This window comes from Schistocerca nitens, chromosome 3 (genome assembly GCF_023898315.1).
Source record: "Schistocerca nitens isolate TAMUIC-IGC-003100 chromosome 3, iqSchNite1.1, whole genome shotgun sequence".
Lineage (NCBI taxonomy): Eukaryota > Metazoa > Arthropoda > Insecta > Orthoptera > Acrididae > Schistocerca > Schistocerca nitens.
The window spans coordinates 829640799-829658167 of NC_064616.1; the positions used below are offsets into that span (position 1 = coordinate 829640799).

The 17369-nt window shown below is 42.6% G+C and overlaps 1 protein-coding gene across 3 annotated transcripts in view; it reads left to right on the forward strand.

Moving 5' to 3' along the window:
- LOC126248848 (uncharacterized) overlaps positions 1–17369 on the forward strand; it is a 292144-nt gene that overhangs the window by 12186 nt on the left and 262589 nt on the right. Inside the window, exon 2 of one of the 3 annotated variants that reach the window (XM_049950272.1) lies at positions 6460–6494. The exons of 1 other annotated variant lie outside the window; for it this stretch is intronic. The gene's annotated coding sequence lies outside the window, so the exon portion shown is untranslated. Of the gene's footprint in view, positions 1–6459; positions 6495–8398; positions 8528–17369 lie in introns of those variants that run through there. One more of the 3 variants, XM_049950273.1, reaches the window with a different exon arrangement.

The following is a 17369-nucleotide window of genomic DNA, read 5'->3' on the forward strand; positions in this document are numbered from 1 at the left end:
TAGAGTGGCCAGCATGTTCTCCAGACACGAACCCTATCGAACAAGCCTGGGATAGTTTGAAAAGGGCTGTTTATGGACGACGTGACCCACCAACCACTCTGAGGTATCTACGCCGAATCGCCGCTGAGGAGTGGGACAATCTGGTACAACAGTGCCTTGATGAACTTGTGGATAGTATGCCACTACGAATCCAGGCATGCATCAATGCAAGAGGACGTGCTGCTGGGTATTAGATGTACCGGTGTGTATAGCATTCTGGACCACCACCTCTGAAGGTCTCGCTGCATTGTGGTACAACATGCAACGTTTTGTATCCATGAGCAATAAAAAGGGCGGAAATGATGTTTATGTTGATCTCTATTCTAATTTTCTGTACAAGTTCCGGAACTGTGGTTCATGGTGTGGGTTCCTGTAGCCATGTCCTAGTTCATGGTTCAAATGGTTCAAATGGCTCTGAGCACTATGGGACTTAACATCTGAGGTCATCAGTCCCCCAGAGCTTAGAACTACTTAAACCTAACTAACCTAAGTGCAACATACACATCCATGCCCGAGGCAGGATTCGAACCTGCGATCGTAGCGATCGCGCGGTTCCAGACTGAAGCGCCTAGAACCGCTCAGCCACTCCGGCCGGCTCCTAGTTCATGAACCACGGGCAACGTATAAGTGGCCAAGTAAGTGGTCCCGACAGTCGGGATACCAGTTACTTTGGAATAAGGCTGGGCATCTCGGACATATTCTGAATCGTGGTCACCTTTGTGCTCATACGGCAAAGACTACCAAATCCACCGCTTAGTCCCTCAGCCGTTAGGGGTAAAACCCAATGGGACTCGGGGCAAGTAAGGCTAGCAACCTGCTTCCCTGGTACTTTAAATATGATGTTGGCAACAATCAGAGCAAAATGCCTCGGACCTTTCGAGGTGACGGAGTCCCACCTCTAACTGACAAACCACGGACTCCTAAGATACGGCTTGGCAAACAAATGGTAATGAGATGGGGAGCTATTAATATGAATGGGGGCTACTCTGGGAATAAAGTAGAGCTGGCAGAGGCTGCAAGTAAGATGGGACTGGACGTTTTAGCTGTTAGTGACATTCGGGTAAGGGGTGAGAAAGAAGAGGAAGTGGGAGAATACAAGGTCTACCTGTCAGGAGTCAAAGCAGGAATAGTACAATGGGGTGTAGGGCTTTACATCAGGAAAGAAATGGAACCCAGCGTAGTTGCAATAAGGTGTGTAAACGAACGACTGATGTGGATAGATTTGACAGTACCTAGCAAGAAAATTAGGATTGTGTCAGTATATTCGCATTGTGAAGGGACAGATCAAGATAAGATGGATAGTTTTTATGAGGCACTCAGTGATGTAGTTGTTAGAGTAAAGGACAAGGACAGTGTTCTGCTCATGGGTGATTTTAACGCCAGGATTGGAAATCGAACAGAATGGTATGAAAAGGTTATGGGTAAATTTGGAGAGGATATGGAGGCCAACAGGAACGGGAAACAACTCTTGGATTTCTGTGCCAGTATGGGCTTAGTAATCACAAACGCCGGCCGAAGTGGCCGTGCGGTTAAAGGCGCTGCAGTCTGGAACCGCAAGACCGCTCCGGTCGCAGGTTCGAATCCTGCCTCGGGCATGGATGTTTGTGATGTCCTTAGGTTAGTTAGGTTTAACTAGTTCTAAGTTCTAGGGGACTGATGACCTCAGCAGTTGAGTCCCATAGTGCTCAGAGCCATTTGAACCAATCACAAACTCCTTTCTTAAACATAAGAACATTCACCGGTATACTTGGGAAGGCAGGAGAAACAGATCTGTCACTGACTATATAATAACAGATCAGGAATTCAGGAAGGCTGTAAGGGACACACGTGTATTCAGGGGATTCTTTGATGACACTGATCATTATTTAATCTGCAGTGAAATTGGGATTGTGAGGCCGAAAGTGCAGGAGGTCAGGTCCTTATGTAGGAGGATAAGAGTGGAGAAACTTCAGGATAAGGAAATCAGGCACACGTACATAACAGCGATCTCAGAAAGGTACCAGTTAGTTGAATGTAGTCAATTACAGTCATTGGAAAAGAAATGGACAAGGTACAGGGACACAGTACTAGAAGTGGCTAAAGAATGTCTTGGAGCAGTAGTGTGTAAAAGTAGGATGAAGCAAACAGCTTGGTGGAATGACACAGTCAAGGCAGCCTGTAAAAGGGAAAAGAAGGCGTATCAAAAATGGCTACATACTAGAACTCAGGTAGACAGAGAAAGTTATGTTGAAGAAAGAAACAAAGCCAAACAGATAATTGCAGCATCCAAGAAGAAATCTTGGGAAGACTTTGGAAACAGGTTGGAGACTATGGGTCAAGCTGCTGGAAAACCATTCTGGAGTGTAATTAGCAGTCTTCGAAAGGGAGGTAAGAAGGAAATGACAAGTATTTGGGACAGGTCAGGAAAACTGCTGGTGAATCCTGTGGATGCCTTGGGCAGATGGAGGGAATATTTTGAAGAGTTGCTCAATGTAGGTGAAAATGCGATCAGTAATTTTTCAGATTTCGAGGTAGAATGGGATAGGAATGATGATGGAAATAGGATCACATTTGAGGAAGTGGAGAAAATGGTCAATAGATTGCAGTGCAATAAAGCAGCTGGGGTGGATGAAATTAAGTCGGAACTCATCAAATACAGTGGAATGTCAGGTCTTAAATGGCTACACAGGATAATTGAAATGGCCTGGGAGTCGGGACAGGTTCCATTCGACTGGACAAAAGCAGTAATCACACCAATCTTTAAACATGGAAACAGAAAATATTGTAACTACTACAGAGGTATCTCTTTAATCAGCGTTGTGGGTAAAATCTTCTCAGGTATTGTTGAAAGGAAAGTGCGAGTATTAGTTGAGGACCAACTGGATGAAAATCAGTGTGGGTTTAGGCCTCTTAGAGGTTGTCAGGACCAGATCTTTAGCTTACGGCAAATAATGGAGAAGTGTTATGAGTGGAACAGGGAACTGTATCTATGCTTTATAGATCTAGAAAAGGCATATTACCGGGTTCCTAGGAGGAAGTTATTGTCTGTTCTACGAGATTATGGAATAGGAGACAAACTTTTGCAAGCAATTAAAGGTCTTTACATGGATAGTCAGGCAGCAGTTAGAGTTGACGGTAAATTGAGTTCATGGTTCAGAGTAGTTTCAGGGGTAAGACAAGGCTGCAACCTGTCTCCACTGTTGTTCATATTATTTATGGATCATATGTTGAAAACAATAGACTGGCTGGGTGAGATTAAGATATTTGAACACAAAATAAGCAGTCTTGCATATGCGGATGACTTAGTTGTGATGGCAGATTCGATTGAAAGTTTGCAAAGTAATATTTCAGAGCAGAAATGTAAGGACTATGGTATGAAGATAAGCATCTCCAAAACGAAAGTGTTGTCAGTGGGAAAGAAATATAAACCGGTTGAGTGCCAAATAGGAGGAACAAAGTCAGAACAGGTGGACGGTTTCAAGTGCTTAGGATGCATATTCTCACAGGATGGCAACATAGTGAAAGAACTGGAAGCGAGGTGTAGCAAAGCTAATGCAGTGAGCGCTCAGCTACGATCTACTCTCTTCTGCAAGAAGGAAGTCAGTACCAAGACTAAGTTATCTGTGCACCGTTCAATCTCTCGACCAACTTTGTTGTATGGGAGCGAAAGCTGGGTGGATTCGGGTTACCTTATCAACAAGGTTGAGGTTACGGATATGAAAGTAGCTAGGATGATTGCAGGTACTAGTATATGGGAACAATGGCAGGAGGGTGTCCACAATGAGGAAATCAAAGTAAAACTGGGAATGAACTCTATAGATGTAGCAGTCAGGGCGAACAGGCTTAGATGGTGGGGTCATGTTACACGCATGGGAGAAGCAAGGTTACCCAAGAGACTCATGGGTTCAGCAGTAGAGGGTAGGAGGAGTCGGGGCAGACCAAGGAGAAGGTACCTGGATTCGGTTAAGAATGATTTTGATGTAATAGGTTTAACATCAGAAGAGGCACCAATGTTAGCACTGAATAGGGGATCATGGAGGAATTTTATAAGGGGGGCTATGCTCCAGACTGAACGCTGAAAGGCATAATTAGTCTTAAATGATGATGATGATGATGATGATGATGATGATGATGATGATGATGAGTTCCGGAACTCTCGGAACCGAGGTGATGCAAAACTTTTTCTTGATGTGTGTATTTACGTGAGTCAGTTTAGGTGAATATCAGTATGTTTCCTCCAGCAAGGTCACTGTGAAATCTTTCGGCGACCTTTAAAATTTTGATTTCATTCTTCATTTCTCATAATCTCGGTTTCAAGTTGAAGTCAAAGCTTAATAATAAGGAATGCAGTGCAGTTCTCTACTAATGCCTACCATATTTTAGAGTTTCTGTAGTCCCATTTATGATGAAAATCGTCGGCTTTCCTAGCTCTATAATACTCACGTCAACAGGAACTTGCGTCGTTCATTATATATTAAACCTGGTTCAAATGTTTCGAGATTATAAGTGATGAGAATATCGTAGTAACTGGGTAAGTTGGACTGTGGGGGCTACTGTTAGATGACTTGAAAACTATCGGGTGGGACAAAACGTCGTGAAAAGGGTGACAGTACTCATCCATCAAAGTCATCCAGAGAGAACGAAAACTTCTCACTTCCATCGCTTACCACAAGAATCTTTCGTTGTGCGTCTCATATTGGCAAACAATGGACGAATCTAAGCCGTCTCTCAAAGCACGGAATATTTTTCTAATCCAAGATTGTTTTGTTTTTGTTGTACTATTTTTATTTAAGTTATTCTGCTGTTTATATGCTATATTTTGTATCTCTAATGCTCTCATAATCACAGGTTTAAGCGATAATTATGATACGAGGGAGGTTCAGTAAGTAATACATTTTTTTATGAAAGTAGGTTGCTTTTATTCAGGATTCCAGTACACCATATTACTCCCCAATCTTTTGGCTACAGAACCCTATTTTTCAAAATAATCTCCGTTCAGTGCGATGGCCTTCGTAACCTTAGTGGGAGGACCTGTATGCCCGCATGTTATCACTCTACTGGTCGACGTCTTTTGCTGCATCAATAACCTCCCCATCGTCCATGCACTGCTTCCCGCGGAGTGCATCCTTCACTGGGCCTAACAGATAGAAGTCGGAAGGTGCGACATGCGTGCTGTAGAGTGGATGCGAAAGAACAGCCAATGAAGTTTTGTGAGCTCGTCTCGGGTGCGCAGACTTTTGTTAGGCCTTGCGTTGTCATTGGAAAGAAGTTCATTTGCATTTTTGTAGCGACGAACATGCTGATATCGTTTCTTCAGTTTCCAGAGGTTAGCACAATACGCTTCTGAGTTCATCGTTGCACCATGATGGAGGGCATCAAACAGAATAACCCCTCCATAGTCCCATAAGACCGTCACCATCACTTTGCCGGTTGAGGGTAACGGCTCTGAACTGTTTCTTCGGAGAAGTGGGGGTATGGCGCGACTCTGTGGAATGCCGTTTTGTTGTCGGTTCGAAGTGTTGAACCCACGTTTCGACAAAAAAATTGTAACGATCAGCCTTGCAACGCGCAAGCAATTCCGCACACATGATCCTCGTTGTTCTTAATATGCGGCGAGGAACCCAACGGGACACTTCTTTTAGTGCCCCAACTGGTGAACGAGTCTGTCAGAGACGACCAGTTGTGCAGAGAGGTGTTTGATTGTGATCCGTCGATCACCTCCAATGAGAGTGTCAGAACGTTCCAACACTGCAGGAGTCACAGCTGTGCGCACCCGGCCGGTACGCGGGTGACAGGACAGGTCTGCGCGACCTTGTTGTGATGATGACAGACGCCTCGCCCAACGACTCACCGTGCTTTTGATCACTGTCAGCACTCCGTGGACACTCTGCAAGCGTCTATGAATATCTGTGACACTCTGGTTTTCCGCTAAAAGAAACTCAATAACAGTTCGCTGCTTGGAATGCACCTCCGTTACAAACGACACTTTGAAGGCTACGTATAGCACCACCACCTATCCAGACTTCAGGAAACTAAAGGAGCTGAAGCGGAAATGTTCTGTGATGTCCCACAACAAATTTCGCATTTTTTCAGCCGAAATTAGGTGAAAAAAAGATATATGTTGCAGTTCTTATTGAACGCCCTTTTTACTTTACTTTTCTTGACAGAAAATGTGTTTGCTGCAGTTACTGCTGATTTTCGACAGAAATGGGGCAGATTGTTAGAGTAGTTGTCTAGTGCGGTTTCTGCACGTAGTTCGGAATTCTGTCACCGATGTCATCACTTCCGGTGGTTCTGCGGTAACTCATCGCCCTCTCCTAAACCATCAAGCTGTCACACCCGGTGGAGTCCAGTCTACATCTGTTCTCCGCAAGCCACTGTGTAGTGTGTGGCGGAGGGTACTTTCTGACTACTGTAACTCCCTCGTCTTTCCTGTTCCAGCAGCGGCGAGTGGTGCGCGGGAAGAACGACTGCTGGTAAGTCTGTCTGTGTGAGCTCCAATCTAATTTATTTACCTTTCGCAGTTCTTACGTAAGATATTCGTAGGAGGAAGCAATATATTGGTGGACTCTTCTAGAAACGTACTTTCTTGGAAATTTATAAGTAAACCATATTGTGATGCCAAACGCCTCTGTTGTAGCGTCTGCCATTGGAGATGGACGAGCATCTCCGTGTTACATTCGTTCTTACTAAACTAACAGCGTCAAGAAACTTCCAATGTTATCCTCTAGATTAAATGGTTCAAGTGGCTCTGAGTACTATGGGACTTAACATCTGAGGTCATCAGTCCCCTAGAACTTAGAACTACTTAAACCTAACTAACCTAAGGACATCACACACATCCATGCCCGAGGCAGGATTCGAACCTGCGACCGTAGCGGCTGCGCGGTTCCAGACTGAAGCGCCTAGAACCGCTCGACCACATCGGCCAGCTATCCACTAGATCACTTGTCGGTATTGTGAACAGTAATGGGACGGAAATTGCCCACTTGTCCTACATAAAAATGACATGAAATTTGAAAACGCATGCGACTATTTATGAAGTTATTGGATATCATCCGTAACTCCGAAGATTCAGAAACGAGACAACGTTTTGCAGCATTTGTTGCTGTAAAAACATGAAGAGGGACGAACAACCTATACCACCACTCCCTAAAAAGAAGGGCTACAGCACTACTAAAAATGAAATAATACAGTTTTTATTCCAGTCTTAGCAGGAATGAGCATTTGGTTTCTCTTGTGGAAGGGGCTGCATGAGTCACGAAAACTACCAAATCCACAAATCTGGGAAAAGTAGGAGATTACAACTAATACTGTTCACTAAATCTGTAATGTATAATTACATTTCTTTTTTAATATCATTCGCGGAATTTTAAGGCGCACTTTTCATTGTCTTTTTATTTTATTGCTTTATCCTCGGCAGATTACTTAAAATGACTTTACCATCCAGGTGTTCGCCTTGAGTGGTTTAGGCAAACGATAGAAAATCGAACGCGGATTTGCACCCGCCGTTCACCTGAATGTGAGGCTATGCCTCAACCGCTACGCTATACCGCTTGTCCCGGCCAAATGGTTCAGAGCTACTTTTTAGAAAATAACATTACAGACTTTGTTGTACGGCAACCTCCTCTGTCGTGCAATGTTACATAATTCTAACTCTGCCGTCAATAACACGTCAAAAAGAGAATAAACGGCACACATTTTGTCCACTCAAATATATCACACGGAATGACGCATAGTTATTACAGAAGCACCTTAAAGAAAGAGTCAGGACAATGAGAAATGCCACGTCTCGGCATTCGAGGGGAAGAGTGGCAAAAGTCACCCAGAGACCCGCCACTTGATACCCGATATAACATCCCTGAATCCTGGGGAAAGTCATAAATTGCTCCATTCTGAATACGATTACCTGAACAACCTCCCTTTTCTTTTTAGTAACAGCTCTCTGTCGACGATCTAAGGCAACACATAAACATTGCTTGCTGTAGACAACACTTATTTACGTTGCTGGATATCGAAACTAACCACATACTAGGTCTATCCATTTCAGTGACGACATGGAGGTTCGCTAATTACTTTATCCAACCTGTACATTTACGCTGAGTGCAATGAATTATAACTCTGTTTGTTATTCCCAGATTACATACACAGCACCACAAAACAAACATTCACACAGGGGCTTCCGTCTTCTCGCGGCGTGGACAGTAGCCTACAAGGAATACAGAAGATAAGAGTTTCACGGCCATTACGACAGAATGTGACGTATCTGATAAGAGATTCACAAACCAATCGCGCACTGGTAGCGTAGCTGCACGCGTTTAGTTTGGGAAGACTGCGATTACATTTAGTAAACGTATTTAAGTAGTGGGGCAAACTGCATGATCAGTATGCGGAAACTTGGAATTTCGTGATATCGGGACAAACTGGAGTCTGATCAGTTTTAGGAGACCCCTCATTCTGTCGGTGTCGCTTCTAGTACCTGATACTGCCCACGGCTGTCACGTGATTTGTATGTACATCCGATACGTTCTGGAATACCCTGCTACTGTTATTAGAGATAAGTTACAGTATTAAAGTGTTTACCATATCTGAAGAGCGATTTATATCGCGTTGTTTTTTTAGCTATAAGATGTCGGTGAAAGGTACTATGTAGTAAAATTGTCTTGAACATATCGACGCATTCCACATAAAACATATTTCATCACTGCTACCGATTAGCTTCCACAAACAATGTCTGTGCTTAGAATATTTTAAATAATATCCTTCCTCTGACGTCGAAGTCTTTACTTGAGAAAAAAAAACTGATCAGCATGTTGGTTTATTTATGATTCTGTTTGTGAGCAAACTCTTGTTAGCTGCATTCAGTGTGGAGGGAGGTTTCATTAGTTCTACTTTATATAAACAGACCTCTCACCTGATTGTTTCTGCGTACCGAGAGTACTAGTTGGCTCTCATCAGGCGTGAATCTAATACATCTTTTTACAAGCTGTTTCATTTTGAAAAGGGGGTTAGATGGATATTTTCCACACCCCAAAAGATGCAAAAATACATTATTCTTTGTGAACGGATGTCAGTGTGATGTGAAATATAGAGTACTGTATTTATGCAACATAAGTCACGACTATAATCGCATTTCCTAATACATTTACTTGCAAAATTTGCATTAGCAAATCGCAAGTTCATTATAAGTTTTTAAATTGGTATTTCCAAGAAATGGCTTAAGACTAGTGCCCTTACTGGCATCAAAAATTGTCATTAAGGCGTAATAAGTAAAGAAGCAAGATTCTGCGGTAATGAGTTAGTACACTGATTATAACAATATGTTATTGCTTAATTCATCAATCTTTTTGGTCACAGTTTTGTTTATTTGTCCCTTTGTCTTTTGTGAACCTAATATCTTTTCCATGCCTTTAAGACCAAGCTCTGATTTCGTTTTTATGCGTATTTCGAAGTTTTTTCTCCACACTAATGAAAAATCTCTCTACATAAGTAAATGGTCCTTTCTTTTTTCTTTCTAGTGTGTGAAAATTAATGCGTTATGGCTTTAGAAATAACATATCTTCCGTTCTCTTGTTCAATAGCTTATCGAAGATGTTTAAAGATTGAGACATTATGTAAAACATAAATTCGATATGCTGGAATCGTCGCAATGTCTCAATATTAATGGCACAAATAATGCTTAAAACACCTCTGCTATGCCTGGCTTTAACAACAATTTGATTTAGGAAAACTTCTAATTTAATAATACGTTTAATACTATGTTAAGTCTAGCTAGATAGAGGAGATGCAGTGCTACTAACGTGAATGGAGTTTTAATAATATCGGTTTGTGTAGGAGCAATTTCGTGCTATAACTATTGCGTCAGATGTTCTCCGGAACTACCCTCTCATCTACTTATAAATGTACCCGATGGGCAACAATTGGACACAAAAGAAGCTCTCAGATTCCTCATTTGTGTTCGCGAGACACCTATTCTTTTATTTTTAATATCTAGTAGTAATAAGGAGTTCTAGAGATGTTTTGAAAGAGAAGAAAATTTTATTCCAGCTTTATTTGTGCGTAGCGATTGTGCCAACTAGGTGGGTCGTAGCTGGAGATCATAAAGTGCTGTACGACGATACTAAATACCGCAACAACACCAACAAAACCGTCAGGAAACCTCGTGCTGTTGGCGCTGTAACTAAGAGTCAAGAATACCGATACTGTTCTGCAAGAAGCCTTGACGTCAGTAACACATGACTGGTCAAGTGAATGGTCATGGCTGATGATAAAGGACTTCAATAGAAATAACACGTACAGAGAGCGTATGATTCATTTCATTTATACCTCAGGCGTGAACTGAGTTGTACAGTCGTTTCTTGGATCTTAACGGATATTCCCTATTCCACACTACACGTTGTCACTTCTTACCGTTTCCGAAATTTCATTAGACTCGGTTCCCTACCTTCTTTATTTTTCATTTTTAAATGGAATAAAAACTGTATTATTTCATTTGTAAACAAAGACTGCGAATTAGAGTAGTATAATTAGCCAGTCGTAATAATAGCTTAAAATCCTGAATAAACAGAACAGACTACAACGACATCCTAAACAAAGATTATTCCAGTTACGCATTTATTCATTTAATTGTGACGTAGTGGGATATCTACTGTGAAAAGCAATAATTCGTTTTGCATCAAATTATCCAACTTAGAATAGGTCAGATGACAAGTAAAAATCGGTCTTCATCGTTCAATTCCGATCTGACGGCAATGGAGCTCTTAATGTAAAGCAGCATATTTGTGGTGGCGCACACGCGTAGTGAAAACCACAACACGATATTCACTCATCTGTTACAGTCCAGAGTAGTATCTCGTGTGAACGCTAGGAAGTATGCTGAGAGACACCATCCACACAAAAAGCCCAAACTTCCTTCTACGTTTGGCTCAAATGGCTCTGAGCACTATGGGACTCAACTTCTGAGGTCATTAGTCCCCGAGAACTTAGAACCAGTTAAACCTAACTAACCTAAGGACATCACACACATTCATGCCCGAGGCAGGATTCGAACCCGCGACCGTAGTGGTCTCGCGGTTCCAGACTGGAGCGCCTACAACCGCACGGCCACTTCGGCCGGCCCTTCTACGTTTGGTGCTTCGCTTTCTGGTAACATGTTCTCGCCTTCCACTCTCCCTGGGTAAGTAAGACGCAGACAGGGAGAACTATATAAATTATAGAAGCTATCACCGAAGAAGTGTGACGAAACACGCAAAGTCACGCAGTCTCGCAAAGTAGAGTTGTTGTGCTTCGTGACGCTCGCCACAGAAATCACTATTCTTTGATCTAACAAAGCTTCCACTTTTAATAAACAATAGTTTTTATTCTTTATACAATTTTAATTAGTTTTAACTCGAGGGGCAAAGTGACGAAGACTTTATAGACAGTGTGATATGCTTCGTGATAGCGTCACTTACACCTAAAATATATTCAATATCCACTGCATCTACTGCTCAACTGAAGTTACCCTCATCTTCTCAGAGAACGCAACCCATCAGTCCAAAAAGTTTAGAGACTGGATTTATTAAAAACAGAGAAAAGTTAAGATGATGGGTTTAATGATTCAGGTATTCTACGCAGACCTCCCCTAAACACACGCGCAGTTGAGTACAACGCAAGGAACTTTCATACAACCATGTGAAACAGTCAGAAAGGTATTTCTTTCGGATGTTCAATTTGCGCGCCAAATTCGCTCGTTCTTCAGTCTTGTCGTACCATCAGACACCGATTCCGCAATTTGTCGTTTTATGCGAGTAGCCGGCCGGTGTGGCCGTGCGGTTAAAGGCGCTTCAGTCTGGAACTGCGTGACCGCTACGGTCGCAGGTTCGAATCCTGCCTCGGGCATGGATGTGTGTGATGTCCTTAGGTTAGTTAGGTTTAATTAGTTCTAAGTTCTAGGCGACTTATGACCTCAGAAGTTAAGTCGCATAGTGCTCAGAGCCAGCCATTTATGCGAGTAGTTCGTATCGATAACAGCAATTATCCTCACCCGTGATCATTTTTTCCTGAAAAGAATTGTTTCCCTTGCAGTCGAGTAGTGGCAGTCGTCCACGCGTCGTTGTTGGCTCTAAGCACTATGGGACTTAACATCTGAGGTCATCAGTCCCCTAGAACTTAGAACTACTTAAACCTAACTAACCTAAGGACATCACACACACCCATGCCCTAGGCAGGATTCGAACCTGCGACCGTAGCAGCAGCGCGGCTCCGGACTGGAGCGCCTAGAACCGCACGACCACCGCGGCCGGCACGCGTCGTTGTTGTATTTCGAGTGTCACGGTGTGCCGAACAAATTTTATACACATTTTTCTCTTCTTCAAAATGTTCTGGAGACTGTCTTGAACACTTGTTGTAGAGATGTTGCTCCATTATCATTTGTGAAACAACATTGACACACTACGGCCGCACGTCCACTATTTCACACTATCTACTCACTACTGACTGGTCGAATGCGCATCTGTTGTTTATGGTTGTTAGTTCCAGTTGCTCACCGTCGTTACTGTGCTAACGTCACACACGCGCCATGAATAAAATCATTCTCGGAACCTTTTTGACGAGCGGTTTATAACTGAAATGCACTTCCGTTGCCAGCTGTAATCATGTAGTGTGTACTTTCAGGTCGTCTGACGTTATCAGATCAGTGAAATACCGGGTAGTATTACGCATTTCTCACGAACTGTTGGACTATTTGAATCTCTATCCCTTCACCCCTACTCTCTAACTTTTACGTTACGCATAAACTCCAAGGTTCTACAGTGTTGTGTCTACCATGTTAATATTATCTACTTCCCTGAATTTTTCCCCCGAATACATTTGAAAGTGTAAGTTTTGCTACTACAGCTTCCCGTCAAGAAGCGTGACTGTGCTTCTGTAACAATCAAGAACGTAGTAATGCTGCAAGAGCAAGGCTGAATAATCTCACAAGTTGATAAAAGTTTCAAATAACAAGGATGTCTATTCGATTGCTTCTGAAGAAAAGCACGGCGCTCACCACTTCTTGGAGATGTTGCCACAACAGGAAACATGGCGGTTGTGCAGTTCACTGTTCGTCATCTCACATATTACTGTCCTTACGTCTACCATTATTCTGCTCAGATCGTTGTTAAATATAATCACTAATTTGTACACTAATAGTTTCTAAATGTTTCAGACTGTTGCCATAACTTCTACATTTGTGCGCGAACAAAACATCAATACGACGTGTTTCGTAGAGGAAACTAAAATTAAAAACAAAGAGATAAACGAAAAACGTCAAGTTACATTACAGATATGAGCAGCAATCAAAAGGAAATTTTGTTACATATGTCCTAGCCTGAAGGCATGCAGAGATTTTAACAGATCCGTAATAGCTTCTTGTGGCACACAGGAACAGAGAAAAAAATATATTTTTTCAATAAAAGTCAGTCGACTGTCTATATTTCGATTTTTCAAGGTTTTATTTTCGATATGTAATTCAGGCTGAAAGCTCCATCGTCAAGGTTTCCAAGATTCAATTGAGGTTTTTCATAATGAGTTGGTGAAGCAGACGCGCCGGCCGCGGTGGTCTAGCGGTTCTAGGCGCGCAGTCCGGAACCGCGCGGCTGCTACATCGCAGGTTCGAATCCTGCCTCGGGCATGGATGTGTGTGATGTCCTTAGGTTAGTTAGGTTTAAGTAGTTCTAAATTCTAGGGAACTGATGACCACAGATGTTAAGTCCCATAGTGCTAAGAGCCATTTGAACCATTTTTTTGAAGCAGACGCACCTGCATATTGAGGAAATCGGCGTCACTGGTTTTCCATGTAGGATGTTTTTTCTCAATGTCTTCATGCTTATGCGCATGGTGCATTCAGGTTTTTTCATTCCCAAAGTGTTTTCCTACTTCTGTTTGCTAACGATATATCTGTGCAGTGAAAACTAAAAATTTCAACTTGGAAGCAGATTCTCGCATTATGCGGTTGGATCTGCTTCACCAGATCATGAAAGATTCTTTGAAACCCGGATGATGAAGCTTTCGCTCTGGAATATACATCAGAAATAAAAACCTGAAATGCAGACAACCGACATACTTTTATTGTGATTGCAGGCTTTCTCGGCACATTCCAACGATGAAATCTTCTCGAGTGATCAGTCGAGTGTTGGCGGCGTCTTGTCGCAAAGTTTCGATGAATTTCGTACCCATCATCTTCAAGCGAAGACTTGCCACACGAGATAAAATACCAGGCGAAAACATGTGCTTACACGTGTCGGTCGCATTTCTGCCATAGCGAAACAATTAGGCCATTATTTCTTTACGATTGGATATGCTTCTTTTTTTTTCATCTTCAAGCGAAGACTTCACTTGAAGATGATGGATACGAAAGTCATCAAAACGTCGCGACAAGACGACGTCACCACTTGGCTGATCACACGAAAAGATTGCATCATTTTATTAGTAAAATTCACGCAGACGTTACTGACGAGTAAAGAAGACACGGTTTGGTAACAGGCGGAACAAGCATAGTTAAGCTGGCAGTGACGCTATGTAACAGAACTTTCCATTTGAACTAAATGGATTTAAGATTAAATCACTGCACAATATGTAAGATGGGTATCCTATCTTAAGGTGTGTGAAACAATTTTCCGGGCCAGTTTTACTTTGTCCATCCGGTATAAAGTTATTTCAGAGCGACGTGCGAAAGTATGTTCCAGCTAAGTGGCAGACAAGGAAATCAGTTTTATAGTATCAAAATTAACGGTAACTATCGACAAAAAACAAAGAAGCATATCCAAACGTAAAGAAATAAAGACCTAGTTGTTTCTCAATGGCAGAAACATGACCGACACATATAAGCCCTTGTTTTCGGCTGGCGTTTTATCTAGTGTAGCAACAACTGTGCTGGCGTACCTCAGCAATCGGTTGCTCTCCGCGAAGTAGTTCAGTGCCTCGTAAACTACACTCGCTTCAGGGTTACGAGGTCGTTCATACACCTCCTTCGAGAACGGCTAACTGGGTCGAAGCGATAACACATTTCCTCTGCAGATACTTGCTGGTGAGAAATTGCGTAGCTGCCACCTACAATCCGGTCAGTTACGGACGATAGTGATGACATAATACGGCCTTCATTTTGAAGGACAAGCGAAAATTATGAGTCCTTCCGTTGCTTCACTTGCCTCTGACATGAACTCTTCACCTGAGCCGACAAAATATTGGCGTTGAGGTTGAAATTTGCTGACTGTTGGCGCAGTTTTAAAACTATAAAGAGTTTGTTGTACCTACATTTCACATCAAAAGGTACGACATTCTACCGAACTGTATGCTATAACTGTGAGTAAAGAGCAGCAAAGCGTAAACCAATTAAAATGGAAAAGGTCACCATACCGTCGCGCGGGTTAAGAGTTTTGTTATTTCTTCATACGATCTTGCTTGTTTTTTTATGCATTTAGTGCGATTTCAAATACCACTTCCGTTAACAAGAGCCAGAAAATTATTCGTGCAGGCAGCCAGAAGGTAATCGTAAAACCTGCTGCCCATAATCTCCCGTCCACAAGTCCACAATCCTGCTCGCTAAACTGGAATAAGATGTTCCAACTCTCTACTTACAATCAAAAGAAGTCGAGAACTACAGCGGTAAATCAAAGTTTGTTTTAACAAATTAGTATGTTCAAGAAAAGTTCATACGCACAAATTAATGTTTTTGAAATTCATTAAGGTTTTCCTATCGCAATAAGCACTCGATGCAGTTCAATAACGATCTCTACTCGAAGTTCCAAGTACTACTATTTACAGCTCTATCTGTTAATTAATTAAGTTAATTGCTCGTCTTACAAGTGGTAAATAAGGTACACCAATTGCGACGCGGTTTACTGCAACATTATCGGCGGCACAATAAGTAAAAACATCAAAACTAAAACACGGAATGTCCAGTAAATTATCAATCCACGAAGGTTCACCTCGACACATTTGTACAAAAATTCGAGGTAACTAACTCGACCGCTAACCGTTCAAGTCAGTTGTCTTCAGTGCCAGCCGAGACTAAGAAACGCGGTCATGGACCCAAGTAAGTCACAACATGAAGTATAGCGAGATACGAGGGTGGGAGGGGAAACAAAAAAAAAACTGGAAATTCGCCATAACGTCTTTATTTCTTAATATTTTTACACCAGATTTTTGATCACTCTCCATCGTCCACAACACAGTTCTTCAAACGATGCTTCCATTGTTCAAAACAATTTTTAAATTCACATCTCGGAATGTTCTTTATGCCTTCCAGCGACTTTTGTTTTACCTGCCCCACAGTGGCAAAACGCTTTCCTTTCATATGCATTTTGAGTCTGGGAACAATAGGAAATCACAGGGGGCTAGATCCACTAGGGTAAGGGGGGGGGGGCAATAGGTGTCACGCAGCTTTTGGTCAAAAACTGCTTTATGGAGAGGGCGGTGTGGGCTGGCGCGTTGTCATGATGGAAGAACCAGTCACCTGTGCGCCAAAGATCTGCCCTTTTCTTCCGGATACTCACTCAAAGTCTTTTCAAAACCTCCTAGTAGCACTCCTGGTTGACAGTTAGACCCGGGGGAACGAACTGCGCGTGCACAACACCTCTGCAATCGAAGAATCAAATGAGCAGTGTCCTGATGTTTGACTTCATTTGGCGAGCTTTCTTGGGACGAGGAGAGCCACATGTCTTCCATTGGCTTGATTGCTGCGTTGTTACGATGTCGCATCCATAACACCACACTTTATCATCAGTAATCATCTTGGAAAATAATTCAGGGTCCTCTTTGAACAGATTTTGAAGCTCAAAACATGCCTGAAGTCGGCGCTCCCTTCGTTTGTCTGCGAGAAGGCGAGGGACAAATTTGGCTGCAACCCTTCTCATGAGCAAATCTTCGGATAAAGTCCTCTGAATTGAACTCCATGATATTCCAGATATCTCACAGAGTTGATCAATGGTTCGGCGACGGTGTTCACGATCGAGGTCATTGATTTTGTCGACGTTTTCGTCACTTCTTGACGTTGAGAGGCGTCCTGAACAGGGTTGGTCTTCAGTTGACATTTCTCCATTTTTAAAACGTGAAAACCACTCGCAGTTCTGGTTTCACGTAGGGCAGCATCCCCATAAGCAATCTTAAGCATTACAACAGTTTCCGAGGCTGATTTCCCCAACGGGAAACAAAATTTCCCAGCCGCACGTTGCTCTCGACAATCTGCCATCACGTTTTCGCCGAAATGGAAAAAGTTGTTTTACTAAAAAGCTCTCTCGAGCGAATCGATGCACTCACAGCGACACAACTTCGCACACTGACTCAGATGGCGTGACTGTAACGGACATGTGGTCAAACAATGGGTTCCCCCA